The sequence below is a fragment of the Podarcis liolepis genome, assembly GCF_965112155.1.
Source record: "Podarcis liolepis genome assembly, chromosome: 13".
NCBI classification, from domain to species: Eukaryota; Metazoa; Chordata; class Lepidosauria; order Squamata; family Lacertidae; genus Podarcis; species Podarcis liolepis.
The window spans coordinates 31,184,276-31,211,914 of NC_139573.1; the positions used below are offsets into that span (position 1 = coordinate 31,184,276).

At 45.0% G+C, this 27,639-nt stretch overlaps 1 protein-coding gene and 1 long non-coding RNA gene across 3 annotated transcripts in view; both read left to right on the forward strand.

Annotated features, from left to right (window-relative positions):
- Positions 1–27,639, forward strand: part of JUP (junction plakoglobin) — a 58,996-nt gene that overhangs the window by 4,619 nt on the left and 26,738 nt on the right. The window lies entirely within an intron of this gene.
- LOC310691990 lies at positions 500–16,397 on the forward strand. The gene is made up of 2 exons (XR_014518636.1): positions 500–11,755; positions 12,856–16,397. It is a non-coding gene; the product is annotated as an uncharacterized lncRNA (long non-coding RNA).

Consider the following 27,639-nt stretch of genomic DNA (forward strand, 5'->3'; position numbering starts at 1 on the left):
GAGCCAAGCAGGTCTTAAATTTGACTCCCAAGATCAAGACAAACCAGTATGCAAGAGTCTTCGCCAGCATTTAAGTTCTGCATATAGATTTTTGTAATGGTCTTTACATCTATGGCTCTCAAAATCTTTAGGATGTGGCCGAAAGGTCATGTAAGTTATTCCCACTGTCCCCCTGCTTCCCCGATTAATGTTTTCTGTAGTGCCATATAATTATGTTTTTAGCTTGAATGCTTCCTACTCCCTGTTAGGGTAATGCTGGAAGATGAAGTCTTAAGTTTGCTAAATGATGATTGTAGTGAAAATGTGGGGGTATCTGGACAGAATATGATTGCTTTTACTGCAAATACAACTTGCTCCATTTAAAACACACACACACACACACACACACACACACACACACACACACACCAGTGGACCAGCTTCCTTTCCGAGGACCTCAATGTGGTTATTATGGTTTGTATTATTGGGCTCATCATACCTGGGAATCCTGAAGAATGGGGCATTTGAGTAGGAGCTGAGCTGACTTCAGACTCAGCTGCCATTATTTGAGGGCATCAGGTCCAATCGCTATGGCTGCTCCAAGACGGCATAGCACAGACTATGGCATGCGTGGCGAGACTCTAGATGTGATGGCCATGCCACCCTACCACACTGTGCTGGTGCGCAGCTAGGATTAGGATTGCTCCTGCCCATTGCACATTATGCTCATGGTAACGTAGTTGTGTGACTTCATTCCTGTGAGCAGATTATACCAGAAATGCTTGGCCTGTGTGCACATTTAATGGAAATAAATAATGGCCAATCAGTTAAACTATGCTTAAAACACGTGGAGACCACATTTTGCGCTTTCCTGAGAAGGCTATGAAAGTGCACCTGGCTTGGCCTTTAAACTGATCAGGGTGACTTACATGTGCTGGATGAAATGGAAATCATATAAGTTTGAGTTCAAGTGCTTTGTTTCCCAAGGTGTGGCCCTCCTGGAACAAGTCATACCTGATTTCTGCCTTGGAGGGGAAAATAGGCGTCATATAACATTCTTTATGGTGTTCCAAAACAATTGGGAGATGCTAGGAATTTGTCCTAATTGCTTCAGCTTTCAGGTTCTTCATCGGTGAGTTAGCTGGGTCATCCGGCATAGTAGTCTGTAGGGAAAGGAAAATATGTACCTGAAGCATCCTAGCAAACTTCTTAAAACGATAGTTGATGCTATTTGGAAGCTATGCCAGATGTTATGCTGTACTGTTTGCATTGGAATCACAGCAGTAAAATTGGTTCACCTGAAGTTTTCTCAACTGCAGTGACACATGCGTGTTTGCTTCTCTGTCTAAAATCATAGATGCATTATAGATTTGATCAAGGAAATGCACAGCTAGAACAAACAGCTTGTAAGGGACAGCTCTGTGGTAAGGTTAAAAACTGGCAGTGGTAATGCCTAGCGAGTTGAGCATCTTGAATGGGAACACATAAATTTGCAAGTCAGTGCATGAACAACATGGCAAACATATGTGGAATCATTACATAGTATTTCAGAGTTGATAAGCAGAATGTCAGGATAGCCTTTCCTAAGTGTTGCAGCTAATTTTGTGAATGGTTATACTCATGGTAACTTTAATTGTTTTATTCAGTATAGCATTCTGCCTCTTAATTAAGATAGAATACCTTATGCTGTCACATGAATCATGTTCTCTTTCTACCTTCCTGAGCACTTTCAGGAATTTTTTGCTTTTTCCTTTGCAAAAGACCAATACCCAAGATTTTCCGGGGTACGTACATTGGAATTGGGTATCATGACAAAGACCTTGAGACACATACAATAAAACTGTAGAGCTGGGCTACCTGTAACACATAAAATAGATGCATTGAGGCAGATGAGGCGGTCAGCATTTCAGAGTTGTCTCCAGTAATTTGGTTTCACTTTCTGTTAAGACTTTGCCCTGGCTTCTGGTTTGGAATGAAATGTGTTAGATCAGAAATACTATGTTACCATATTCGGGGGGGGGGGGCGTAATATGTGTGTTGCTGGGACTGGTTACAGCCTTTTTAACTCTTAAGAGCCAATTGTCACCTTATGGGGCAGACTAGTAAACAGGTAAACACGGCAATATTTGATGGAGAACCTCATGTCTGTAATCATGCAGTAGATAAGGAGCTCAGGAGCTGTTGCCAATTGCAGCTTCCAGTTTGTGTGCACAGCATGCATTTATCAAAAGTGGGAAATGTGTGTGATGTGAATTAACCTCGCAGGTGTTGGCCCTAGTGAGAGTTTGTCCCATTCGGATTCAAGAGCTGTCTCTGCTGCTCTCTGATAACTGAATGGGAGAGACATAAATGTCTCCTTGACATCCGGCTAACAGCTCGGTAAAGGTTAATGTTTTGTTAGCCTTATGTATTTAACTTGCATTAATCGCTACAGGTATCTCTTTGGAGAGGATATTGACTAAAGTTAAGCCCTTTCTCCAAATTGACACACCAGTTTTGTTTCTTTGGCAAACATCAGTACAATTCCTAAATTGAGAGATGCCTATAGAGTATTTAGAGCCATGGCATCAGTGCTAAACACCCTTTTTGGGATTAGGATGGAAAGAGCATCTCCCTTGTTTTAAAACATATATTAAAACCTGTGATTCGTAAATGAATAGATGGGTCTAACAATGGATGCAATGAAAGCTTTCTGCCCATCTCGTACTTTGCTGATGTTTATCAAAGTAGGCTGTAAAAAGCACAGAAGACTCAATTAAGCTGTCTCTGGAAATGTGGACCCTGTAATTCCTCGGCTTGGAAAGCTTCCAGACAATGTCATGAGAAATCCATTTCCCTGCAAATTTGTCTTAAATTAACTTGGCTGCTTTTAGTTTTCTAGGGAGCGCAATAATACTTTTTTACTCTGGTGATAGTTTTGACAGTTTCAATAGGTGATTGATTTCCTAGCAAGCAAAGGGTCAGAAAGGAATGATTCTTTATTTGAGGGGCAAACTCATCTTAATTGCGGCAGCAGCCAGCTTTTTCCTCTAACTGGTCTTCCAGGAAAGATGTTTTGAAGCCCAGAAAACATCTGGGCATCATAGAAACATCCCCGGCAGCCACTTCTGAACAATAGATTTTTTATGGTCTATTGTCTCAGCAGTCCATGTTATGGGTGTGTCCATGGTTAAAGGCTATTGCTGAAAAGGATATCATGTGAACATTTAAGAGGAATACCAGTTACAAACTGTCTGGCACATCTTCCTTAATTGTAGGCTAATGTATTCTAGGTTTACAGACCACTTTTGTTCCTAAGGCTGTAGGTTTGTAATAAGAAATGTGTATCTCTGCTGTCTCTGCATCAGATTAGGAAAATGGAGGCCATGAAAAATCCGAGCAGGTTAAGATCACAATCTTAAATTATTTAAACCATTGGACTCGGAATGTCAAAGTCTAGACTTCACGTGTTGATATTTTTAATGTATTTGAATTGGGTTTTCTCGCATATGAAATGTTTTAATATGGGGGTGGGGGGTCAGCTACTGATCTGATAGAAGGTTCGGATTTTGAAGAAACATGTAATCATGGCAGCGATTGGCCTGCTGGATGTGTTTGTGTCTTTGTGTGTATCATTTCCCATTCTTCTTGCACTGACATGCAAATCAATTCAATGCTGCCCTGTAGGCTACAATACTCCCCCCAGGGTCATTGAAAATAACTGTTCTGGAGAATACAGCACCTTCCCTGTTCCCAAGTTCATTCCCTAAAAACACGACAAACTTTTTCAATAGGAAAATAGGTTTTGTTTCTAGCTTCCATTAACACTCAGTGGATCTTTGCATGTGTGAATCCATAAAATAGTTAATGCTAAAGATACCAAATGGTATGCCAAAAAATAAAAATAAAAATAAAAATGTAGCAGTGCACTTTCTTAGTCATGGCCTGATGAAATGTTTTCTGGGATCATGGCTAGACCTGATGAACTGCTGCTGCTGCTGATGTTTTTATTTATTACATTTGCGTACTGACCTTCATCCATAGATCTCACAACATAAAATTACAATATAAAAACCACAAAATGCATAATCAAAACATTAACAAAGACAACCCATTAAGGTCTCTTTCCACAACACATTTAATAGGGCATCAGATGCCAATCAGCCAAAGGCCTGGTTAAAGAGGAACGTTTTTGCCTAGTGCCCGAAGGTGTATAGTATTTATTTTTAGGGTTGTATTCAGTGCTGCGTATATGGAGTTACATTTACAAGCATACCTTAGAGATATTACAGGTTTGGTTCCAGACCACCGCAGTAAAGCTAATATCTCAGTAAAGCGAATCACACAATGTTTTGTTTTGTTTAGCAGTGCATATAAAAGTTATGTTTGTACTATATTGTAGTCTTATTAAGCCAGGCCAACCCTAGCTTCAGGGGCGGGAGGGCAAAAACCCAACTCTACTTCTGATGCCAGAAGAGGGGCGGCAACAGGGAGCTTCCTTTGAAGAGCTCTTAATACAGGAACAAGCCTTTTATTTTGCCCACCGCATTCCCAGTTCAGGGGTGGGGAAAGCAGAATACATTTGGGGAACAGCGAAAAGCTGAGACTGAATTATTGTAGCTTCACCTACTCAGCCATGTGATGGATAGATGCACTTGCATAATAAATGGTGGGCAGGTGTTCTGTGCAAAGTGGGCAGGAGCTGCAGTAGCCCATGTAACACAATCACATCACAATGTAGGCAAGAGTATTACATAGCAATGTGGGAGAAACTTTAGCTGTGTCCTAGTCTTTAATTTTGTTGAATTGTGTCCCCCCCCCCCAATGTTTGGTTGCTTTGATCTGGATGGTAGAAGGGAATATGATATCTTTATAAATGTGTAGCGAGTGAGTAAATTGCTGAAATCCTTGGCCATCTACTTTGGGACTGTGTACATTTTTAGTGGCTTGGCTCCAAATAAGCTCCTTCTCCCGCCAAGCCTTTGGCAGCTTGTTGCTGACTGTTGGGACAATCCTTGCTAAGGATCATAAACGGTACCAAGTCTGTTCAGATTGGTCTCTAGGGATGCACCTTCACTGTCTTGTCTAGCCACACGGTGCGAACGAACCCAAAGAAACAAGTGGCATTCAAATGGTTTCTGTCAACATTGGGAGGCTTTCAGAAACTGCATGTCAGAACAACTGCAATTTATTAAGTCTTCTCTGATACCAGCAGGTTGTTTGGAAAGCCAAACCTTAATTTCATTTGCAGTTAGGGTGCTGTTTTTCCTTGTATATAGGGTTCACTTCCTGTTATGCTGCCAGACTCCGTAAAGTCAAAGGTTCTATATATAGCTCTGTATTTTGTTTGGAGGTGTGTGGACATATAGTTAAAGAGAGGACACAGTGTTTTGTTTGCTTTCGGTTCTGTGTCTAGGAAGCATTTTTTAGAAGCAGGCTTGTAGTCTTCACGGCTGTTGAGACTAGGGCTGGATTTCCACTGGCCATTTCATGCCCCCGGAAGGGGATGGCTGCCTCACATAATTTTCTTGCCACTGTATAAGCTACCGATCGACTTTGCATAGTTGCAATATTTGGATTCATCCAGTGTCCAGACTGGCTAGCAGCTTTGTCTTCCCTGTGTCTTTTGGCTTGACTTGGCTTGCTTGACTCATGGAGTGGTTGCTTTCAAATGTTCTAATGTGCACTTTGCATGTGGGGTCTATTTATTGATGCTGTTTGTCTGTGTACTGGCATCCAGGTGGTTGTCTGTGCATCAGATGGCTTCTCATCATGACTGAATTTTCCTCTCCACCTCTCCCCCATTTTCCAAGTTGCCTACCATGCCTTTCTTCTACAAATACCCAGTTCATTTAAGTAAGTTGAGCTCAAATGAGTATTAACATCTTGAATTTGAGCTCAGAATCCCCCCTGACTTCCTCTCCTATTGGGGGCTTAAATTTAGGTATTTTGATTGCACAAGATAAGTGTCCTCCCCGAGAGTTATGAAGCAAGTTTCAGGGCATGGAGGTCACGTGACTCATTTCAAAATCATGCAGTGTCACGATGACTGGACTGCTGGAAGTATGTCTTGCATCTTAGACCCACAGGACCATGCTGTTTGCGACTTAATACGTTGCTCCCCGCTGTAAGTTTTCTTAGCCCTTTGGCTCACATTCATGCTTGAGATGATGTGCAACAGTCCTAGAAACCCTGATGCTGCTTCAGTGGCCTCACGTAGTGATCGGTGTTCTCTGAACTGTCATGCTGTCTCTGCGTTGCATCACATGTGCAGCACATAGGCTGCAGGAGTGATCGGAGCCTGTCAGCTGCACTTATTTTGATGGTCGAAACACCTCTTTCTTTTTGCTCACCTATGATGTGGTAGCAGAAGCTGCCTGCAGAAGGCCAAGATGGGGGAGCGGAGCCCAGCTGGGCCCATGCTTACATGAAGAGTTGCTTCAGTTTCCGATTCCCACTGCACTTTCACTCCTGAACTTTCCTTTTTCTCTTAGAGGAGTTCAAGGGAGAGGGAACAGGAATGCAAACTTATTTTAAAAATGAGCGGTTATTTCTGCTCTTAAACTGTTGGTTTATGTGTGAACATTATCGGAGTAGGCCCCATTCTCTTATCGAAAATGTGTGTGACTGCTTCTCTAGAAAGCATATCTAGAGAGACCTGGGATAGCCACAGTATTTCATTTAGGACAGTCTTCTCTACAGGAAGAAAAGGGTGCAGGACAGGTGAACTGTCTCCAGTACCTAGTGCATTTCACACAGAGTTTGGATGGTGGTGGCACCTCTGGCTTTCCAGCAAGCCCTTTAATTTCTGATAGAGATTTGTTTGGATTTTTCCTATTCCTGAAGTGGTTGGTTAAATAGCTTGTTAGCGTTCATAAATTTGGTAAGGAACATGGGTGTTTAATTGCTCCCAGGACTCCTTCCTCCCTTCCTTTATATAGACAAATACAGCCAGTTGTGGGCTGACTTCTGTGGCGTGCGGAAGTCTAATACGGTACTTTGTGCAATGTGGTTTTGCTTCTCATCAGAGCATCTTGCAAGCACCTGCAAGCTCCAGGCTTTCCCTTAATTCATCAGGGCAAATTCCACCCAGCCCATCCAAGAGGTCCTGTGCCTATTCTCTGTCAATGTTTGCTGTGTGTTGTTGTGATTTTCAGCAGGGAAAAGCTTGTAGGAAGAAGTGGATAAAATTAGAAAAGAACTCAATAGGCTGTATGAATAACCGAGAGAGGCCATTGCAACTTAAGGAGTCTGTGAGTAAATTTGAACTAAAGACTACAACCCTGTATGCACACTTGTGTTTGGGAGCTAGGCCCCTTTAATGATTAAGTGGGGCTTCCTCTTGACGCTAAGCAGCATACTATATCTTACTTCAGTTGTGGGGCAGCTTTCTGTGTGAGGCTCACAGGCACAATGTTATAGCAAGGTTCTCTGTGTCTTGGAATCTGGACAGCTGTCTTCACGAGAAAAGAATGCCACACTCGGGCAGCTTTTCTTTATTCTTTTTGACTAGGTATCTACTGCCCTAATGTCTCTCTCCCCCCGCCCCGGCAAAAAACCCAAACCTCTAGGATTGCAAGCCTCAGTTGGTTTAACCAGGCTTTGTTGGGTGACCATTTCCAGGGACGGACTTTCACAGTGTTTCTTTATATGGCGCCCTGTGCTAGGCCAAAATTGGTGCCCTCAGTGGATCTTCTCTGTGATGGATCATCTCAATTTTGTTTCCCCTTGGCTTAGTGCCCTGTTTGCTGCAGGAAAGCTAGAGTCTCTGTTCTTCCACCAGTGGTCCATAGGGCCAGACATGTGTGTTGTGGGGCAGCCCAGTTTCCTCACAGATGGTCAGGCTGTCTCATAAAACTGGTGTCACCTGTCCGTATGGGCTTCACAATTACCAAGCGTGTGTGTTTTCGTGCAGCTGCTACCTTACATAACCCAAATGGAGATAATGACATTAAAATATAGATTGTTGACCCTTTTTTTTCTTGAGATGGGCAAAAGTCATTATTCTGATTTGTTAGGGCCTGTGGGGAACAAGTACTTTTGTGGGCCATATCCATCCTGTTTACAGTCATTCCTGAAGTAGTACAGCCTTTCGTCTTATTCCTGTGGTATGAAATGTGGTGATTTTGCATGTTGCATGGAGAATTACAAATCAAGTGAAAAAGACCCCAAATCTTCAGCATGCACTCACCCATACTTGTACCTTATTGGTTTTCTAAGGGAGTTTCAGATGACAATCGGTTGTTTAGCTTTGAAGTTTTATTATTTCCCTCAGCATAGCACCCTGCTCTTGCCTGAGATGCGCCTGACAAATAGAAGCCGCCTCCCTCCTGTCTCTTGAGATAATGTATATTTCATAAAATGGCTCTGCTGGGGAAAAACACATCAGGAGACGCCAAGATGTTTCTAATTAGATAGAGGTTTGAAAGATCTGTTTTAAATCTGCCATCTTTGATTGGTTTTCTCCCTCCCCCCTGCATACCCTGCCAGGCCTGTAGGCATTTCATAATGCTTCAGTCATTTCATTCTTAAATGGCTTTCAACAAACAGGGCGGGAGGAGATTTTAAAAGCCGAGGCTCCTTAATACAGACGCGATTGCATGCAGACGTATGGGCTTCATTTAACTAGCACTGTGGTGGTTTCTGCTTCCTGACGCAGAGCATGGTTTTATTGCTAAGCATCAAGTCAAGACATCTGGATTCTACCCTGCGTACTTCTTGACATTTAACTGACAGCTAGAGGGAGGGGGGTTGTCATACTTCACACTTGGATGACCAAAACCCGGCTACTTGTGAAGACCTGTAAATCTGAATCTCCATAATTTTCTCTTGTGGGTTTGGGAGACAGTTGAGCCTAATGCATTGCTCTTCGACTCTAATGACCCAGTTGTCCTAGGTGGCCTTTCCTAAGGTGGTTCAAACCTCAGTGGTACCATGCTCATCTTTGGAAGAAAGAGGAGAGCCTGGGGAAAGCAGGGAGTCAGATTTGTTGTGGAAGATACAAAATGCACCCCATGCTGTAAGCTGATACTAATGGTCTGAAAAGCTTGAAGGCAGCTTGTGTGGGATAGAGAATCAGGATAAATGGCTAACCCAAGGCCAGAAAAGGCATCTTAGAGATGCAGAAATGTGGGAATGAGCTTTCAAAGGAAAGGAAAGGTGTTTGTGGCTGGATGCAGAAGAGGGTAGGAAGCAAGTACAGGAACTTCAACAGGCGTAGATGACATGATGTAAATTTTTAGGTGCTCAAGCCGCTAGGCACTTGGAATTTCACTCAAGCCTTGCTGGATAAACAGCATCACTTGGATGAGTTTTATTTTTGCCTTTTGTTTTGCTTGTCTTGCCTGCAACAGCTGAGACCTGCCCTTTGTCCCCCTGGGTCTCTGTCTCTTGTGAACAAGCACCTTCTCTGCAGAACCATTTTAATTCAATCTATGTGTACCCAAATCTTCAAGCTGCCAGCAAATTTAGTAAGAAGGCAACTTGTGGCAGTACGTTGTGTGTTTTTGTTTCTCATCTCTCCACCCTCCCCTCCACGCAGGGGATGTAGAGTGGGATTGTGAGCATAACAAAACACAGCATCTACTTTTGGTATTAATGCCAAACAAGATTAACTGCTTTTTGGCTGTATATGTGAGTCGTTGGAGAAGAGCAAGCCCATTTGTTTGAGTACATCGGGTAATTAACTTGCATCAGCCAGTTCCCCTTGCTGGTTAAGTCCTGGCTTGCTGTAGAGTAATTTCTAAGAGGCTGTAGCTCAATTAGAGGAAGTGTTCCTAAGGAAAACTATAGCCCTATTGCTTCCTTGATGTATGGAAAACCCCAATACCTGCAGCTGCTCCTTTCTTTTCTTGAAGCACAGTGCCCCTGTTCCTGGATTCTACTTAGGCAGACTCCTGAGCTCGTTCCTATCCTATTGTCCACACCTGTGAAAGCAGGTTGGTCCATTGAATATAGAGTGTCGGATGGGAAAACAGCATGCCCAGTTCAAATCCTGGCTCATTTATGAACCTTGATGTCATTGGTCAAATAAATATTTATGGTCCAATGTAGAACTCTTGTTTTATGGATTGGAGACTATCCAGGTTTCTTTCTGAGGATTAAGATAGATCTGCCTTCCCCATCTTGCTATCCCCCAGATTTTGTCAGACTACAACTCCCAACTAGCATGACCAGTGATCAGGCATGGTTGTTTTATTATGCAAATATCCATACATTGCTTTAACTTGGCATAATTGTGCTTCTGTTTCTTCAGAGATGCTTTAGGGAGGGAATAGGGGGAAGGGAAGTATTCACTATGATTTCTTAGTAATGCTGAGGACTAGAAACCTTTTATGAGCTGAGTTTTTCCAGCAGCTAAATTGAACACACAGTTTCTATAGGAGCATACAGATGTGTGGAATAACAGACAGCCAAGCTCAATTTGTTCTCTCCCTTCTTGACTGCAAAATTCTTGCAGGTAGTAGGAAGAGGTGTTAAACTGTCTTTGTTGATGTGCCCAAGATTGGAATGGTTTCTTGTGGTGACGTTGGTGATTTTGTTGTTCCATGGTAACAGACATGATGAACGAGACATGAGCACATGTGTTCTCCTGTGTATTCATGGAGAAGATTCCCCCATTTAACACACTTTGGACAGAAGAAAGAATTATCCCCCTTTGCCCATAAATAGAGAAGTCTGGCAGAGCTTCATGTTCAGCCTGAAATGCTGCAATTAATCACAATAACTCCATCTGGTTTTTGTTTTTTAAAAAAGAATGCTGCCTTAAGAACACAATAATTGCAGGCCTGTACATTTTTAGACCGAGGTGTGCTTTGTGCTATTTCCATCCTGCAAAAATAAAAATGGTGTGTTCTTTATTTTTCTTATTTGTTAGATTTATATACTGCCCTTCATCAAAAGATCTCAGGGCACTGTAAAATGGCTGGTGATACACTCCCATCTCTGATTTTGCCTCCTTCCAAGAATTTTGCCATGAAATGGGTGGGGAAGGGACACATTAAGAGCACAGCTGTGTGTGTGTGTGTGTTCCATGCTTTGTAAGTTTACTGTGGTGGCAAGTCTGTCTAGTGTGTAACAATGGCTTCCTGAGAAAACTCAGCCTTTGTAATGGCTAGTACAGTGGTACCTTGGAAGTCAAACGGAATCCATTCTGGAAGTCAGTTCGACTTACAAAACGTTTGGAAGCTGTAGAAGCCACGTCGGACGTTTGGCTTCCAAAAATAGTTCACAAACTGGAACGCTCGCTTCCAGGTTTCCAGTGTTCAGGAGCCAAAACGTTAGACTCACAAGGTGTTTGGGATCCAAGGTACGACTGTATAACATGGTAAGAGATTGGCAAAATCCTTAGTTCAATATCTCATGTCTGCCATCATCTCAAGGGTTGTATAAAGCAAGCCACAATAGTCCACCTGTTCCCCCTTCTAGGAAAGGGTGTTGCTCAGTAGTAGAGCTCCTGCTCTGCATCTAGAAGGTTCCAGGTTCAATCCTCAAGACCTCCAGGTAGGGCTAGGAAAGATACTCTGAAAAGCCACTGCCAGTTGGTGTAGCTAATATTGAGATGGGAAGCCTCTTACCTTGGCCTGACTTTGTAAAAAGCAGCATGCCCCTTCCCATCAGCAAAATAGTGGTAAATAGAGTATTGTAAGGATGACCGAGGAGGCGTGTGAAACTACATGATGTGCATGAAAGCTCTTTTGAATACTTTTTAAGTGGCCTTGAAGTGCTAATAAGTGGTACCTGTTAATATTGCAATGAGACAAAGGCAGGTTTCTAGTCCTCGTGGTTTCTTAGGGGAGTATGATAGTACAGTGGTACCCCGCAAGACGAACGCCTCGCAAGACGGAAAACCCGCTAGACGAAAGGGTTTTCCGTTTTGGAGGCGCTTCGCAAAACGAATTTCCCTATGGGCTTGCTTCGCAAGACGACAGCCCATAGGGAAATCTCAGGGACAGCGGGGAAGCGCAGCGCGTCTTCCCCACTGTCCTCGGACCTCCTCCCGCCGCCGGCTTCGGAACGAAGCTCCGATGCCGGGCGGCGGAGGGGGAAAGCCTCCCGCCGCCGCGCGGCATCGGGAGGAAGCCCCGGTGCCGGGCGGCGGAGGGGGAAAGCCTCCCGCCGCCGCGCGGCATCGGGAGGAAGCCCCGGTGCCGGGCGGCGGAGGGGGAAAGCCTCCCGCCGCCGCGCGGCATCGGGAGGAAGCCCCGGTGCCGGGCGGCGGAGGGGGAAAGCCTCCCGCCGCCGCGCGGCATCGGGACGAAGCCCCGGTGCCGGGCGGCGGAGGGGGAAAGCCTCCCGCCGCCGCGCGGCATCGGGAGGAAGCCCCGGTGCCGGGCGGCGGAGGGGGAAAGCCTCCCGCCGCCGCGCGGCATCGGGACGAAGCCCCGGTGCCGGGCGGCGGAGGGGGAAAGCCTCCCGCCGCCGCGCGGCATCGGGACGAAGCCCCGGTGCCCGGCGGCGGAGGGGGAACGTCTCCCCCCGCCGCGCGGCATCGGGACGAAGCTCCGATGCCGGGAGGGGGAGGGGGAAAGCCTTCTCCCGCCGCCCGGCATCGGATGGCTTTCCTGAAGACTTGGGGTGGGAGGAGGGTTTTCCTTCCCACCGCCAACATTCAGAATGCTGTTCTGAATGTTGGCGGTGGGGAGGAAAAACCCTCCTCCCACGCAAGCCCCGGGAACAGAGGGAAAGCGCTGCGCCCCTTCCCCTCTGTTCCCGTACCTGTCCTGAAGGCTTGCGGTGCGGAGAAAAGCCCTTCTCCGCACCGCCAGCCTGGCAAGCGGTTTCCCTAGGAACGCATTAATTGATTTTCAATGCATTCCTATGGGAAACCGTGCTTCGCAAGACGAAAAACCCGCAAGAAGAAAAAACTTGCGGAACGAATTAATTTCGTCTTGCGAGGCACCACTGTATCTTCATGCCTCTCTTTCTCTCCTTGCTCCATTCCTCCAACAACACTTCTTCCTTGTGGAAATGTGGAGTCAGAATATAAAATGAGCCTGAATTGCATGAATTCTCATTACAGGATTTAAATATATTGAGATCCAGGACTCGGACCTTTTATCATGTTACACAGAGTGCACACAGTTCTGATGAAAAGAGGCATGAAAGCAAGCTGATTCATTCACATGGCCGTTGTGTCCTAACTTAATTTCTACTTCCAGCCAGATTACATCTGGAAAGTTCAAGCACTTCAGAAGGAATTAGAAGCAACACCAGTCAACGCCTGGCCTGTCACGGCGAGTTAATAATTTGTCACCAGGGCCCTGCCCGCATGTCGTGCTGATTACTGTGAGGTTGTGTAAAATGGCCAAAGGTCTTTTTTCTTCTGCTAGCTTGGGGGAAGAGGGAGTCCTTTGTTGGCGCTGTAGCATCTGAATGCAGAGTTCACCATGCATTCCTGAAATAGCAATTGCTTGGACAGATGCAATGCCGTCCTCAAGCAGCGGGGCTCAAGAGGAGCATTGGGGGTGGATGCTTACCCTTTGTGGTGATGCAACTGGCACATGTGTTTCCTATTTATATCACCCCATCCCTTCCATGGAAGGCAGCAGCATGCAAAGAATCCCAAACAGCGCTGCTCAATCTGTCAGCAGGGTTTGCCAGCCCTTCCAGGGTGCCGGAAGCAACTCTGGCTAGAGTTCCATGGTCGGCCATTTAATAGTGCAGCTGTGATGACGGTGCAGCATCAGCAGTACGAATATGCTGAGAACTTCTCCCTAGCCCATAAAGATAATCTAGTAGCCTGGTGCACGCTTTGTTGTTGCATTGCACTCTGCCTACATTTACATGAGTGGCCCTTGCCCCCCTAGTGCCATTTTGCTCTTGGAGCATAGCTGGCCATTACCTGAAAAATCAGTAACTTTCTCATTTTCAGAAAAGCTTCCAGAGGTCACAACTCACAATTGAGAGGAGGTGCATAATTCAGGTGTGAGGAACCATTGACCTCTCCCCCAGATGTTGTTTGAACACTACAACTCCCGTCTTCCCTGAACAGTGGGCCATGATGGCTGGAGAGTTGGACTTCAGCAACATCTGGAGGGCCATAGGTACACCATCCCTATCTTATTCCTTCCCCTGCCTAATGCCTTCCCCCTCAGTAGCAGGGATCCATATGCACCTTTTTGTGTTTTGAGAACTTGAGGATGGACTTCCACTGGGGAGGTGGTAAGTAGGCTTTCGTTTCTCCGCAGACAATCTCCCCATCTTTTTGCTTAAGAAATGTTTTGTACGTGTTTGGGTGTCGTCTTCAGAGGCAATCCAGCAGCAGGTCAACCTTTGAGACCATAAAGCTTTGCAGTGTTGTGGTTCATGCTGAATTCTCTAATTCCCTGCAAAGGTATAGGAGAAAAGTTCTCAAGTCATGGGTTGTGAGGACTTTAGCCTTTCGGACTGCTTGGAGTAGGGGTGTTTGTCAGGTTGAAAGGGCAGCTGAGTTGAGCCCAGTTGACCCAGTGTGGTGTGAGGAAATTATATGGAGCTCTTTGCTATCAACATGGTGCAGCCTTTGCTTTGAGTTATTTGTGAGTGGCTTGTAATATTTTATATGTAATACAAGACTTAAATCTTGGAAGTCTCCTCCCAAAGCAGCATGTGAACCTCTTTGTACTAACAAAAAGTTCTTAAATGAGCGGTGGAGACATGTAGTCTTGAGTGGGGTGAGATTTCCATACCCTTTCATCTTGAATTCCCACACCCATTTTTCCTCCTTACATACAGACTCTTCCTCGTTTCAGTATTTTTAATCACATTTAATATGTAGTGCCTAATATATATTTCAGTTTGCTGTTAAATATTGGAACTAAAACATTTTCTACTCAGAGGAAAGGTCTTCCAAAAGGATGTTTGTAACTGAAATGAGCTATGCTGATGCTTCCTTTTGTTATAAGGCAATTTGTGGGGAACCTTTGTGGCTCCACAGGGCAGATCCTTATTGAGGGCCAGTCACCTGTAAATCATGCAGCATTATTGTGATCTCACACAGTGGACAGGTGGGTGGGGCACCCACATGTCAAAATCACTTGCACAGTTTTGTAGGTCTTTGCAAAAGTGCTCTTTGAAGCAGTGACCTCTCTTCTCCTTTAGACCACTGGCCACCTGCCTGCTCACTCCAGTGTTTAAAGGAGACAACTGTTTCAAAGAGCACTTTTGCAAAGGGCACCTACAGTGTTAGGGTAGAAAGGAGCCATGGTGGGCAGCTTCAAAGAGCAGCATGGGGATAGAGAAGTGGTTTTCATTGAATGTCCCCATAGTTGAACAAGCAAAGGTAGAGTTGGGAGCCCACTTTAAGTGCCCAGTTGTTCCTTTGAAGCCCTACCCAAGTCATGGCTTTCCCAAAATGGCTTCATGGGCTAAATGGGGAGGCCTAGCTGGCCAAAGGTTTCCCACCCCTGGTTTAGCATGTCCTCATTTGCAGAATTTCAGTGCAGATGCACCCAGAGTTCCGCTGCCCCTTACATGCTTCTTAAAATCATCTCCCAATTCCCTAAGGAAACTCTTCATTTTACTAACATTTCTTTCCACTGTTTGCTGCTAAAGAAATGGAATGGAGCTACCTACTTGTTCACTGGCACAGAATGGTACTGGGCCCCTGGTGACTGAAACCTGCTGGTTTTATGTTGCTATACCGGGAGACATTGATGTTTCCGGAGGTTGATCTTCTAAAAATGAACTTTAAAGGGAGAGTCAGAATCCCTCAAGGTGGGCTGTTACAGCATTTGCCGTAAGGAATATCACTTTTGTTCTTTCTTTAGCAATGTTTTATGGAGAGCTCAATGGCTTTTTTGAGAGAAGAAACAAGTTTTTAAGAACAAGACTTTAGAAATTGAGGGATTGCTGACATGCAGAACAGTAGTATTTCAAGGCAATGACACAGTTCTTTGAAAACATGGGATGGCTTTTGAGGTGTCTGAAGGCATTTCACTTTTCTGTGGGCAGTCCAGTGGTCTGTAGCAGCTTTTGTATATATCAGACATATCTAAAAGGTGCCTATGCTATTTTAAATGCACCTGTGTGACAACAAGGCTTTCAGGGCAGGGGCATCCGTGACGATCAAGGACACTTGAGAGGCATAATCTTTAGTAGCATCCAACTTCTTGAACCTTAATGGGGCATACATTTCTCATTTCTGACCCCAGACACATGCTTGCCAGCATTTTCTTGGCTTCCTCCCTCATATCTGTCTCTTGGCCCAGAATTCCAGCGCTGAGCCAAATGCTACAGCTTGTTTCCTTCAGATAAAAATGAACATGCAACAGCTGAGAGCAGCTACTGCTTATTTCCCCAGGAAGTACAAAATGGCGCAGTGGAAACTGCTGGTCCACCACTGTTGTGAGAGTGGTGGTGTCCGGTGCCAAGAGTCTCCTTTCCCTGGGGAAGACCTGGTGTTGACTGCCAAAAGACTGGCTTCAGCTTGCTTAGAGAGCCATTCCATTTTTACACAACCCCCCCCCCAAACACCCCTTCTATCTCTTTGCACAGATGGTGACTTATTTGCTACTGATGCTTTCCACAAGAAGAACAGCATTGTGGGGGCTCTGCCTTGTGTTGGTTTGGTTTTCCTGCAGGCTGATGCCTCAAGGCTCCAAGATCAAAGCTGCCTTGATCTGCAGAGTTGGTCCAGGAAAATACAGCCTTCGCTTTGTGACCTGCAAATGCACACAGGAAAAACGCCCCCGCCACTGCCAGAGTTTGTCTTAAATGCAGGCCTGGGCTGTTGTTGATATTTTCCAGCCAAACGAGCACACACTAACATAAGGAATCCCTGACAGTAAGCTGAAAACATAGGCATGAATATGTGTTCCATCTGCTTGCTCTGCATGGTTTGCTCCCTTCTAAAAAAAAAAAGGTAAATATTTGGTGAGTTCTGGAGTGTTGTGTGGTCGCAACAAGGGGGAAGAGGTGGGACAGATGGGAGACAGGTTGGGGCTTGTGGAACAGGAATCCGGTAAGAGGCTCAAGAAGAACGTGACTGTTGTTCAGGGACACAAACTTTGCTCACCTGAAGGCTAGATGCTTTGACACATATAGGTGCTTCTCTTCGTTAACCAGAGAATCATAACAAGATAAAGCTGCACTTGTACAATGCATACAAGCAGTTATTTCCTCGTGAAACCCTGAGCCATTGTGTGCTGGACCAACAATAAAATGCTATATAAAAACTCCCCCTTTCACATCTTGATCATGCCATAGTTTCATATATGAAATCCCTCCAGATTCTTAACTACTGTGGAGAAGAACTCCACCTATGAATAAAACAGGTGCTACTTCCTGTAAATTAGAAAACTCTAGAAGTTAGGGGCATCACACAAGGGGCAAAACAACAGTGTACAGCATACTCTGCACCACTTGAGTCACAGGTACATAATCTGTATTCTAAGCTTGTCTTGGCATAGCAGCTTTCCTGAACCATTGTAGACACCGTCTGCAGATCACCTTGTGGCAATGTGTCTGCACATTCATGAGTTTCCAACACAAACGAATCCCTTCATGAATACTGGCATCGATGAGTATCAGGACACTCATCTTGATCTAGGTAGCTCTGGGAATAATGCAGTGTTCAGGCTTGTGATACGGGGGTCTCCCCGGCCCCCTCCCCGAACAGCCGTCTCCCTGCTTCACACCCTGTTTGAGCTGATCTGTTTCTGCAAACAGACTGCATTCTGGGGCTTGAGACAAGCCTGTGCTACTTTACATGTGTCTGGCAGTCATGAGGGCTAAGCACTTATTTTCTAGGTTAGGAGTTGGATAGAATGCGAAGGAGTTCCAAGTTCTACACTCGGGAATTGTGCAAGGAGTAATGGGATGAAGACCTGGGCTGGAAAAATATTCCAAGATTACTGTTGCTTGATTGCAAAATATAATCAGGAGTGTCTTTGGCTCTTCACTAAGCTTGTACTGTAACTTTCTTTCCTCCGAAGCGAAAGATCAGCTTGTGTGTGTGTATGTTTGTGTTTCATCAGCAGGGACATCAGGGAGGCCACTGCCAAGTTAAAAACTGGCCTGACTCCAGCGACCATTTTTTGTTAAAGCCAAAGCATTTTTCCTCCCTCTAACAGAGGAAACCAGATCAAAATGCAGGACAAGTACCTAAGACAGGAATCCTTTCGTATGTAATTTCCCCCCCTTTGAGTTGCATGTGGTAATTACTCTGTCCCTCAAATCAAGTTCTTAATCACAGTGTGTTTGCAAAGATTTAATGGGCTATCTTTCCTGGTTTAAATGTTGGAAGTTGTTACTTATCCACACCCATTTTGAGACTTATGTTTATCTTAAGGGTTAGGGGCAGTTTATCCAGACTGTAGAATCATGTGGTAAAGCTCTCCTGGACTTCGCTATTTTGAGGGGAGTTGAATGCTCTCCAAGAAAGAAAAACATCCCTGCAGACATAAAACTGTGTATCAGGAGAAGAGAAAGTCTTCCTGACATGTGCAGGGTACCCCCATCCCCTCCCCACAAACAAACTGGGAAGCATTCGGGTTCATACATTGCTCTGGATGCTTTTAGGCAGAGTGTGAATTATTATTATTATTATTATTATTTTATTTCTAACATGCAACTCACAAAGCAGCCTAAAGTGGTACAGAAAATATCTCACTGTTCTGATTACTATGTGAGCTGGAACTTTATCACTTTATTCCATTGTCTATGTAAACCAGCCACTCCGCAAGTGACTTTAGATGTTGGTAGCTGCCAGGGAAAGTGTTGGCAGCTCACCCTTCTATTCTCAGAGGTGCTCTGTAATGAGAAAGAACATTTGCATCTCCCATGGAGAGAAGTGCTAGCTCAGGGGTACAGCAGGGAGGAATTGTGGTGTGGAGATCTGCAGAAGCCATGAAGCTTACACCAGTGCAGCTCTTCATACTTTCCACATCTGAAGCCCCTCTTTACTAAGTTAAGTAAAGATTGTCTGAGGGTTTTTATTGCCCATTCATGATGCTTTGTGTTCATGATGCTACTGTTTGCAGCTGCAGAAGTTTTGGGGTGGTTGCACTGCTTCACTTCCATTCGGAGCACATCCCATAACATCCTGTTGAAATCCCATAACATTTTATGCCACAGATGTTCTGGTTTGGTTTTTGTCCTTCTGTAGCCTCTCTGGACAGCAATAATGTGGTAGCACTGGCGGGGTGTGTGTGCCGTGTAGAACAAACGGAAGCAGAATAAATTTGCAATGGATGCACTGTTGTTGTGTCAAGAACATGTTGCAGGATCCGCCCACAATAAAACACCTGTCTGGAACGGCCCCTCAAGTCCTTGCGTTTGAAGTGAAATGTAAGTATTGTAACTAGTTAACGGGAATGTGCTAAATTCTGAAACCATTTCATGTAAAGATTAAGGGTGTGCAGTAGGGATCCGGAGCCCGTAGGACAAATCGGATTTTCAAAAAGAAGCCCTCTCCCCTTGCTGCCAATATAGAGATGAAAAAGAAGAGGCAGGCGAAGGGTCTCTCTGGCAACAAGACTACCCAGCTCCTTTCTCAGAAGCCAGCCCTCCTGTTGCTTCCCAAGACCTTAACAACCACCAGCTTGGCAGTACCATCCTCATAGTGCTCAGACTTTGTGTAAGTGAGGCTACCCAGTAAGCCCATGGCTGACTCTCTCTGTTGCTCTTCTATGCCATCAAAACAGATCTTTGAATTTCTTCCTTCCATAGCTGAGTTAGCGTTCAGTGTCTAATGATGCAAAGGATTAGTTTTCCAAATTGTTGTTGATGCAAAGCCCGCTGGCCTAGATTGCCAGCGGAATAGACTTCTTGAGTGTTATGTTATCCTGTGAAGCTGCTCCTGTGGCCCTGCTCCAACCAAGTGAGCTGCACTCTTTTCCAAATAGAACCACTGAATGGGGAGAGCTTGGGCGCTGGAAACTCCCCAAAAGTGGTATTCTGGCGCTTTGTGTTTTTAAACACAACTGTCGTCAAGATGATATGTCAAGTTAAACACACAATAGCTTTGAGCCTTCCTGCCATGGGCGGTTGGGGGGGGGGGCGGTGGCAATGCTTATTTCTTTCCATTCACATACTTGTTTAATAGTGACATTAGCTTGGCTGAATTCATTGGGCTTTTAGCAGGAAGGGGAGGTGATCACCCTGATTCATTGCTGACTTGTCTGAAAGCCCAGTCAGTTGGATACAGGCAAAGCCGCCTCTTCTTTTCTAATGACATTTCCTTGTTGCTTGTATGTATAAACAATAGGCGAAGAGCTAGCCAAACCTTTACACCACCAACCCTTCTTTAGGATCCATATGATAGTTTGGTATATTTGCTATGGAAGGCAAAGGGGAACTGAAGAGGGGAGCAAAAATGAGTTATTCTGCAAACATACCAGAATAGTCCAGCCCTAAATATTGTGAGCATGAAGTGAGGTTGGGGGGCGGTGTTTAAAATTCCACTGAAGTGTACAAAGACAGTTGAAAATGTATGTGTGGCTCTTTCTCTTAAGTGCTGTTTGGAAGCGCTGCAAATGGAGCGGAGCAGACAACTGTTGAAGTGCCATGTTTTCCAGGAGGCTAGGGAACAGAGCTTTTAATAAACCATCAGGGAGCAGCCCGCCTTTGGTGCTGATAGCATGATGAGGCCGGGTAGCCTTGCATGCTGAGTAGGTAGCAGCAAATGCTGTGGTTCCCCCTGCAAACGTTCTGGTTCTGTGTGAACATTACAGTTAAGGCTTAGCAGCCTGCCCCTTATCCTATCCTATGAGCTTGCGTTCACACACGCGCGCACACACACACACTGCACTACGGAGAAGGACTCGCAATATAAAACTGTATAACATTTTACAGTACAGTGGTGCCCCGCAAGACGAAATTAATTCGTTCCGCAATTTTTGTCGTCTAGCGAATTTTTCGTCTTGCGAATCACGAAATCCCATAGGAATGCATTGAAATTCAATTAATGCGTTCCTATGGTCAAAAAAAGTCCAAACAAAGCCAAATTTGGTACAACAACAGTTTATTAACTGCTCTTTAAAGTCACACATACTGTAAAGAGCAGTTCAAAAATTTAAGGGAAAATAAATTAACTTTATAAACAAAACATGTCTTTGTTTTTAGACAAAGAAAAAAAAGTCGTGAGACGTTTTCGTCTTGCGAAGCAAGCCCATAGGGAAATTCGTCTTGCGAGGCAAATCGAAAACGGAAAAACCTTTCGTCTAGCGAGTTTTTTGTCTTGCGAGGCATTCGTCTTGCGAGGTACCACTGTACAAGTAACTTACACACATTTAACTTTTGTGCATTCAGCTTTACACAATTGGGAACTAAATAAAAAGGGTGTCCAGGAAATAAGATGTCGGTAATCCCACTTGCCATTGAAGGCAATGCATTTTGACTATACGTGATTTTGGCTTTATGCACTATCCTCGAAACGTAACCCCTGTGTAAGTTGAGAGTCGCCTGTAATTATCTCAAGGTGTACATTTGTTGGTACCGTTTCTGGGTGCAGAAATGAGAGCAGGGTGTTGAATCTAAAACACAGCCGTCTAGTCCCGTATTCTCTTCTCTTAGTGGTATCCAGGTGTCTCTGGGAAGCCCACAAACGGGGCATGAGCACAACAGCACTCTCTCCACCTGTGATTTCCAGCAGCTGGTATTCAGAGGTGTGCTGCCTCTTGACAGTGGAGGTCAAAAAGAGTCCAAAGAACTCTTAAGGAAGAAAGCACTAGGTAATCATATGGAAGAGACTACCAAAAATCATTGCTTGAGCTCTTATGGAGAGGCGTGAAGTGGGAAAGCAGAAAAATTGGGAGGTCCGAATTGAGTGTTAGTTGCATATAAATGTGAGAACAAGAGGAATTGAGAGAGGAGAATGCAAGGGACAGTAGATAGAAGGAAAGCTGCCTGTAGGGACAGAGGAGATGGTGCGTTGTGGGAAGTGCGAGCTGGTGGGAAATGAGTGAAAAGATAGGGTTTGGTGGTAGCTGGAAAGCCACCAGTGAGAGGACCCCCCCATTTACTGAGCTTCTGTGATGTCACAGCATTCTGAAGCCAAAACATCAGCAACAGAAGAATATGTGTGCTGTTGGTGGGGAGGTTGCCAACCAGTGTGGAAGGCTGAATATATTTTGCAAATATGAGCAGCTTTCTTTCCGTTCTTCCTGCCCCCTCCCCAGTTTAAACAGAATGATAAAACTAGATAAACAAGAGGCTTCTGTTTCTATAGTTCCGGGTGCTTGGAAATTATTAACACTGTCAGAAGCTCATTTTGGTGTACAGTTCTGGGTGTTTCAGCCAAATTTGTATTAAGCAGCAAAGGGATGCAGTGGATCCAGAAGAGTAGCTCTCTGTCCAAGACTGAAGGAGCTGCACAAGTTCTCTTAGCCCAGAAAAAAAGCTATTAACACTTGTAAGTGAACCTGGGAGCATTCTTGAAGGGCATTATATAAAATTGGCTAAATACTGAGGGGGAAGCATGGGCTGGGCTGTAGGAAGGGGGTGAGACGGTTTTGCCATTCTGCTGTTTGCAGAGGATGGAGGAAGATATAATGAGTTTAAAACAGGAAGACACTTTTTGGTTAAACAGTAGGAAGAGCTTCCTGACCACAGTAGTAATTGAACAATGGAATAAGCTGTTGAAGGAGTCTGTGGAGCCTCTTTCCTGTCAGGAAGTTTTGAGGTATAGGATATCCTGCTCTATAGCTAGGGATTGGAATAGGCAGGCCCACTGCTTCCTCCTAAAGCATATAGGCACCAGAATCCCCCAAAACCACTTGTGGCCATTGTGGTTGTTTATTAAATTTGTATACCGCCCCTCATTCATAGATCTCAGGGTGTTTCACAACATAAAATTACCGTATTGTTCTGTCTCGGGACCCAACAGCCCCCGCAACTCCATTTTAACCACTCCTTTGTTACACATTGCACTTCTCTCCAAGTCCATCTTCCACAGAAATATGCTGAATATTTTTGGAATAAATGAGTGTGCTTTGTGAGTCACACTTATATAATAATAATTTATTATTTGTACCCCAGCCACTCTGGGCACTTCCAACAAAGATTAAAAATACATAAAAATGTCACACATTAAAAACTTCCCTAAGCAGGGCTGCCTTCAGATTTCTTCTAAATGTCAGGTAGTTGTTTATCTCTTTGACATCTGATGGGAGGGCGTTCCACAGGGCGGGCGCCACTACCGAGAAGGCCATTTGCCTGGTTTCCTGTAACTTTACTTCTTGCAGTGAGGAAACTGCCAGAAGGCCCTCGGCGCTGGACCTCAGTGTCCGGGTTGAACAATGGGGGTGGAGACGCTCCTTCAGGTATACTGGACCAAAGCCGTTTAGGGCTTTAATGGTCAGCACCAACACTTTGAATTGTGCTCAGCAATGTATTGGGAGCCAATGTAGCTCTTTCAAGACCAGTGTTATATGGTCTTGGCAGCTGCTCCAAGTCACTAGTCTAGCTGCCGCATTCTGGATTAGTTGTAGTTTCTGGGTCACCTTCAAAGGCAGCCCCACGTAGAGCGTATTGCAGTAGTCCAAGCGGGAGATAACTGGAGTATGTACCACTCTGGCAAGACAGTCCATGGGCAGGTAGGGTTTCAGCCTGTGTTACCAGATGGAGCTGGTAGACAGCTGCCCTGGATACAGAACTGACCTGCACCTCCATGGACAGCTGTGAGTCCAGAATGACTCCCAGGCTGCGCACCTAGTCCTTCAGGGCACAGTTACCCCATTCAGGACCAGGGAGTCCTCCACACCAGTGCCCCCCCTGTCCCCCCAAGAACAGTACTTCTGTCTTGTCAGAATTCAACCTCAATCCATTAGCTGCCATCCGTCCTCCAGCCGCCTCCAGGCACTCACACAGGACCTTCACTGCCTTCACTGGTTCCTATTTAAAAGAGAGGTAGAGCTGGGTATCGTCCGCATATCAGTGGCTTCATGTAGATGTTAAAAAGCATGGGGGAGAGGACAGAACCCTGAGGCACCCCACAAGTGAGGGCCCAGGGGTCTGAACACTCAACCCCCCCCCCCACTTTCTAGACATGGCCCAGGAGGAAGGAGACAGGAACTCAGCAGTAATATACACTAATATTGTACTTTGCGTCTCCAATATGTAGCAGAGGGACAGCAATAAGGGCTCACATTTGCAGGGGGGGGCTGTAAGTGTTTCTGAGAAAATACGTTTGACGCTTGAAATGCATAGTGGCTTTCATTTTTGCGTGTTTGAAATTCCTTTTATTTTTGGCTTGTTGTCGCACCCCGCTCCCTATCCCACTGTGCCAGGAATCAGCCCAGGAATATCGTGAGCAGGTGGTGGTGGGGAGGTCTTTCGAAGCACAGACGGCTTTTCTCTGAGCTGCAGAGCAGCCATAGGTGTTTGGGGGGGAAGGCCAGGACTTCCTCAGCTTGGGATACGACTTCCAAATGAGATTGATTGCTGTCCCTTAGGGTAAGAAATTAAATCAAACTCTCCACACACAGTGAATAAGTGAAACTAGCTGGTGCTGTGATCTTATTCGTCCCATGCACGCACACACTTTTTGTTTCAAAGCCGTTTCAATTTCTCTGCAAATCGCTTTCTTGCTCTTAGCTCCCAGTATGTTCCTGAAGCCTCAAGCTCTTTTCCCTGCTTCATCAAAGAGCTTGTTGCCAACCTGCCAGGAGAATCTGGGGACCACAGCAGCTACATCTAAATACAAGAGATGAACAAAGAAATTAATCTCTCCTTTTGTATGGATTGATTTTTGAGGCCAGAGCAGAGAGGAGATCAGAATTATATTGTGTTATTATCCTCTTTTTAAAAATAAAATAAAATCCAACAGACCATAGTTTCTTATTGAATGTCACGCTGCCTCTTTGAAGGAATGGACTCTTCTTCCCTCTGATTCCCCCACCCTCCCCACTGTGAAATGCCCTTAAGGGGATGTATGGGGTCTGACTTTGCATTATAACTGATAATTTGATGCTTTGAAAAAAACACCATGAATGTATGTCTTATTTTATTCCCTCCCGAAGATGTATAACTGTTGGCTTCTGACCTGTAGACTTCACAGGAACTTTTGTGTTGGCAGCCACCTCAGTTTTGCAGGAGCGTTGTTGTAATCTTTGCAGTGCTCTGCTCCTCAAATGAGGAAAGCTGCGTATTAACCCTTCTAGGGAAGAAGTGGAATGAGGGAACTCAAAGAGTAGCATGTGAAGACATTCCTTTCTTGGATCTATATACCAGGCATGCATATCCTGTGATCATGCCGCAGAATTATAGAATTTATCACTGAGCATATAATACCACCAACAATCAGTGTTTGAAACTAACCAGGCACGTTTTCCTACTGGCACAGGTCAAATTGCGACTATGTGGAGGTTTCTGGGCACCAAGTTGGTGACCACAGTTTAAAAACCTCTGACATAGTTAATACCATTTCCGCAGTGTGTGTTTCTCAGTCTTGCTTACTGGGACAAGTGAATTGTTGTAAGAGCAAGCTACAGTCAAGCAATGTAGTTGAAATCACAGAATCATAGAATCATAGCATTGGAAGGTGCCCAGGGGTAATCTAGTCTAACCCCCTGACGGATAAACATTCAGTTGTGGTGACCGTGACCTAAGTTTATGGTGCCATTTGGCGCCTAGCTTATGTATCTAGTTTCTAACACTGCCAACAATCCTAAAAATCTTGAAATAGCAGGGTAGATAGAAGAAGATTTGATCAGCCTTCTTGTGGTCAGGGTTTTTATATTCTAATTTTATGTCTTGAACTGCCCTGAGATCTGTGGATGAAGGGTGTGGTATACACATTTAATAAAGATGAACTACGAAACTCCTTTCCCCCCTCTGTGATTGGAACCAGCACAATCACAGCCAAGCAAATTTACTGTGTATTTGCATTTAAGTTGCAGAACTCTGCTTTCATAGCAAAAGAATTTGAGTTTATAAGAGAAATGGTAGGATTTAGAAGATTATGTACGTAGCTGGCAGGACCAGGCTCCAATTGGTAAACACAGTGGTGATGAGGTAGACAAAACCTCTTGGGCAAAAGAGCAAGCCAGAGTCCAGGAAAACATGGGGAAATCTAGGATGCAGATGGAGTTGAAGCTAGGCGGGAAGCATGTGTTATAACCACACATGTTTGCTGACAGGATCCAAGCAGGAGCTAGAAATGTGGAAAGAGCTGGCCAAGGGCAAGCAGAAGATGAAAAGAAACGAAAAGTCCCTGAAAGTAACTCGTACAAGGCTGTTTTCAGTGCAACAGCAAAGACAGTGAAGCCACAATGGGGTGAACATGACTGTGAAATCAAAGTTAGCCTCACCTACCTCACAGGGTGGTTGTGAGGATAAAAAAGGAGGGAAGAGAGTAAACAAACAAACAAACAAACAAACAAACGAATGAATAGTACTTCTGTCTCCCCTGCCCAAGGCAGCACCATTAATCCTCAGGTATTCTAACTCACCGGAGGCATGGGTTAAAATCACTTGGCTGCCAGCATGAGGACTAGAAACTTACTTTTTCTATGGAAGTTAATTTTTCTGGAATTCTGCTGAACCTGCCTGCTGTGTTCCACACTTGTTGTGGTGCCATGCACAGGCTTCTGGAGCCTCCCCTGCTTTATGCTTCAGTCAGCACGGACGGTGCCGCCTCTAGGCTGCTTTTGTTTGGCCAGCTTTAAACGGCTACCTCGTTCTAGAGAGAGAACAATAGGCTGCTCACAGTCCACCGTCACATGTTATGTTGCAGTGCCTGAAAAGGGAGCAGGGAAGGCCTGTGGGGTTTTGGTTCTCCCCAGCAATTAGAAGGGATGTTTTGTTTGTGCAGGGCAATGGCGGCTAATTTCAACGCCCAGCTTCCACTTTCTAGCCCCTTCTCTTGTTTAACTGTTTTGAGCTGGCTGGCTTAGGTGCAGCAATTCTTGTCTGTGGGTTTTTCTACACAGCTCAGGGACACCAAACAGGTTTGTGTGTGAAGCACCGTATTTTTCGCTCTATAAGACGCATCAGACCACAAGACGCACCTAGTTTTTGGAGGAGGAAAACAAGAAAAAAATATTCTGAATCTCAGAAGCCAGAACAGCAAGAGGGATCGCTGCACAGTGAAAGCAGCGATCCCTCTTGCTCTTCTGGCTTCTGGGATAGCTGCGCAGCCTGCATTTGCTCCATAAGACGCACACACATTTCCCCTTACTTTTTAAGAGGGAAAAAGTGAGTCTTATAGAGCAAAAAATACGGTAATTTAACCTCATGATGATCCTACTCTGCATCTTTCCTTCCTATTCCTGCCTCCTTGGATCATGAAACTCTTGACATCGTAAAAGTCTCTCTGAGTGTCTGAGAGATTGACTTCACTTGTTCTGGATGTCTGTGATTTCATAAAGTGTCACACACAGTGTTTCATACATATCCAATGTATGGTTTTTAAAAACTGACTTGTCTGGAGCAGCGGGCAAAGGGGAAGATGCAGCACAACAACAACAACAACAACAGCAGCAGCAGCAGCAGCAATAATAGAGGAGGAGGGTGCCTTTTTTGGTGCAAGATCTTTTAAAAAATAAATGGGGACAAGGAATTTTCTGCGCAGATGTTCCCAGCAAGCTGCTTTTTCGTTTTCATGGAGCTACCAGTTTTACCCAGTGGGGGCAGTGCATGGATCTCCTTCAGCCAGGTGGCAGTCTCTCTAAGCAAGGAGCCTCTTGCCTTTGCTTTGGCAGTGGCTGCTGCTAACAGCTGCTCCCACACTGCATATGTAGCTAAGATAAGCTGTGCATG